This window comes from Rhinopithecus bieti, unplaced genomic scaffold (genome assembly GCF_001698545.2).
Source record: "Rhinopithecus bieti isolate Rb0 unplaced genomic scaffold, ASM169854v2 scaffold_18353, whole genome shotgun sequence".
Lineage (NCBI taxonomy): Eukaryota > Metazoa > Chordata > Mammalia > Primates > Cercopithecidae > Rhinopithecus > Rhinopithecus bieti.
The window spans coordinates 397682-401909 of NW_016809465.1; positions in this window are offsets into that span (position 1 = coordinate 397682).

The window sequence follows — 4228 nt, forward strand, 5'->3', positions numbered from 1 at the left end:
AAAAAAAAAAAAAAAAAAAAAAAAAAAAAAAAAAAAATCACTCAGGGAATAAACAGAGAATAAGAGTCTCAAGAATAAACAGGATTTTGGAGATCCCCAACATTTAGAGATCAGGAGGAATGGGAAGAATCAGCAAAGATTTAAAAGCAGCAGCCATTGAGATAGTGGAACCATAGAATAGTGTCATGGTAACCAAGAAGGAAAAGTTCCTCAAGGAGGGAATGAGGAACTGGGTCAAATGCTATGGACAAGTTAAGCTGATGAAAACTGTGAATTGATATTAAGACTTGGCAACATGGAGGTCATTGATGACAGTAACAGTTTCAGTGAAAAGATGGACAAGAGTGTTGATTTATTGAATGAATATAATACATGTTATGAGACAAGATTTATTAAATGTTTATTATGTTAACAGGATATAACTGTACTTCTTTCATATTTGAGAGGGCAGGTAATCTATATTCCCAGTGTCTAGATCGATGCCTGCCACACAGTTGTGCATAGTGCATATTTTTTTAATGAATGAATCACATGGTGTCATTTTTCTAAATACAAGCATCACTTACCTAACAGTATCAAATTTTAAACAGGAAATTAGATTATTATCTTTCCCCTAATTCAACTGCCTCTTTTACTACTCAGCATGCTGTGGCTAAGGAGATTACCACACAGCTAAGCCTGGGACCAAAACCCAAAACTCTGAAGTTGAGTTCTTCATTTTGTCTGCTACAATGTTTGCTTTATGTAACTTTATGAACCTCAGATCACCTTCGGTTCAAAGTAGAAAAATAGCAAAGATTTGTTTTCATGATGTTAAAATAGCCACACACTTAATCTCTCAGTGAGATCTCTTAGTGTTTCTAAAGAGATTAAATTGTGTGAAACTTTCTGATTAAAATTTTACTTTTAATTCTATGTTTTTATTGATAAAATATTAAGGAGTCTGTATTGTACTAAGAGTTTCTATATTACTTCAAAAGTAACCATTTGCAATAGACAGTTTACTTTCCATTCTTCTCATTTCAAGCAAAAAGTTATCTTGCTTGATTCTTTTTAGTTAAATCTCTAAGAGAGAACAAAATACAAACCTTATCATTTGAACAAACCTTAAAGCTCTCTCATGTGCCTGTTGATTTTCCTAAAAAATGATTTTCAATGATGCAATCTCAACTGAGATAAATTAACATTGTGGTAGTCACTTATAGTCAGGAGAGTTTAGTTTATTTTCAAGGAATCTAAGTATTTAACACCAAAAAACAGACAGTAAAAAATGAAGTATTGTGAAATTTCCTCATTTATGGAGACAGATTTTTAATGTCACACTCAGAAAAATACTCCTTGTGGGTAATATCATTGAATCAACCTTTGGCAGAAACTTCAAAAAGCAACTGTCAAATGTAAAATCATAGACTAAATAATAATTTTATTCTGGTAAGTTTTACTTATTGATACTGTGATCCAGCTGCCAAAATCAAAAGTATAATTTACTTGTCTCATCGGCTATGTTATATTTTTTTTCTGGAAGTGTCGGATAGTCTAAGAAAAAACAGAAAATGTCAGCTCTATTCAGTTTGGTCATGGAGCAAATGAACAAGCATGAAGTCAGCCTCTTTATTTTTAGTCTTCCGAGGCCAAGTTAAAGGAAGCCATTACTTAGATCATTCAGCCTTCAAAACCTGCTATGCAACAAAATGATTCAATGTATTTTAATAAAGTTTATTTTAAAGCATAAATAAGATTCATTTGTAACTACCAATGTAATAGTTGATTTAGGCAAAGGTTGTCAATGGATACAAAACCCACTGGATGAAAAGTAGTTGGGGAACAGGAGATTCACTCAATTTCAATGAAGCATCCAACAGATTACTTGTTTTGTTTTGCTTTGTTTTGCTTTGCTTTGTTTGAGACAGAGTCTCACTGTGTCACCCATGCTGGAGTGCAGTAGCAAGATCTTGGCTCACTGCAACCTCCACTTCCCAGGTTCAAGTGATTTTCCTGCCTCAGCCTCTGGAGTAGCTGGGATTACAGATGCATGCCGCCACACCTAGCTGATTTTTGTATTTTTTTTAGTAGAGATGTGATTTCATTATGTTGCCCAGGCTGGTCTTGAACTCTTGACCTCAAGTGATCTGCCCGCCTCAGCCTCTCAAAGTGCTGGGATTACAGGCATGAGCCACCGCGCCTGGCCTAGATTACTTATTAATTACAAAAGGAAATGAAACTTTTATAATGGAAAGATGCAGTAGACATACACATATGCACACAAGGATGCACCTACATTTATACATATATATGTATAAACACTTTTAAAAATTTACACACTTGGCTGCACCTTGCCTTTCTCATCCAGTAATGACCGGTAGAATTTCCAAATCAACTGATAGGCCCCTAATTCTCCATCTCTTTTTTAATGACTGGACAGCTTATGGTTGTGAATATAGTGTGACTTATTCATCCAGCTCCTTCATTGAGGTGCATTTATTTTTCTCCCAATTTGCTGCCTTTACATACCATACTATAAAATAACCATCTCATACATACATCATATGTTCTGATCCTTAATTTCAATAAAATTAACACCTAAGAGTAGGTCAAAAGTATAAGTGCATTACATTATATTATAAAATATATATAATTAATATATCTTACATTAATACATATTACAAGATTGCTTTTCAAATGGGCTGATAACAGGTCATAGTATTCTACAAAAAAATTAATATATGAAATTATTCTTCTTCCCCAGTGTTATTCCCATGAACAGTAGGTATTATTGCTCTATTTCCTGCTTTGATGGAGTAGAAAGTGATATCTCATCATGACTCAGCTTATATACTTTAAAAGTATACTTATTCATCATTTGTCATTGCTCATCATATGTGTTGGCTATTTTTCTATCAGATTATTTGCCATTTCTTGTTAATGTCTAAGATTACTAGAAATATATTATATTATATGTTTATATTATATTACTTATATTACTAGAAGTATTCATGTTTTGTCATCTGATCAAAACTATCTTCAAGTATGTGACTTTCTCAATTGATCTTATTTATGGTATCTTTGCCCATACATTTTTAAATGTTATGTATAAATATATATCTATGCATAGAGAAATATACCAGAGGGACTTCTCATCTTAGTGAAGAATGTCTCCTATACCCATAGAAGGAGAAAAATCACTTAAATTTTCTTTTTTTAAAAGTGTTTCACATTCCCTGTCAAATTTATTTCTATAGTTTTGTTTTTTATTCTTAATAATAATTTTATTGAGGTATAATATACATGATATAAAATATCCCAATGTAGACTTGCAATTCAGCACTTTAGTAAATTTCTGTAATTCTACATCCATCATCACAATCCGTCTTTTTTTTCTGGAGATGGACCTTCGTGCTTGTCACTCAGGCTGGAGTGAAATGGCGTTATCTTGGCTCACTGCAACCTCTGCCTCCCAGGTTCAAGTGATTCTCCTGCCTCAGCCTCCCAAGTAGCTGGGATTACAGGTGCCCACCACCATGCCTGGCTAATTTTTGTATTTTCAGTAGAGATGCAATTTCACCACATTGGCCAGGCTGGTATCGAACTCCTGACCTCAGGTAATCCACCCGCCTTGGCCTCCCAAAGTGCTGGGATTACAGGTGTGAACTACTGAACCCAGTCACAATCTATCTTTAGAGCATTTCTGTCACCCTAAAACTTTCCCTCATAACCATTTCGTCAATGCCTTCTCCCATCTCAGCCCCTGGAAATTGCTAGCCTGTTTTCTGCCTATAGAGTTACCTTTTCTGAATATTTCATATAAATATAATCTACTATGTGGTCTTTTGTGATTAGCTTCATTTCCTTAGCTTAATTTTTTTTTTTTTTTTTTTTTTTGAAGTTGTGTTAGCTTGTCGAGGCTGCCACAACTGGGTGGTTTAAAGCAACAAAAACTTGGCCAGGCACAGTCGCTCATGCCTGTAATTCCAGCACTTTGGGAAGCTGAGGCAGGCAGATCACCAGGTCAAGAGATCGAGACCATCCTGGCCAACATGGTGAAACACCGTCTCTACTAAAAAGGCAAAAATTAGCTGGGCGTGGTGGCGAGTGCCCAGCCACTCGGGAGGCAAAGGCAGAAGAATCGCTTGAACCTGAGAGGTGGAGGTTACAGTTAGCTGAGATCACGCCACTGCACTCCAGCCTGGTGACAAGAGCGAGACTTCATCTAAAAATAAATAAATAAACA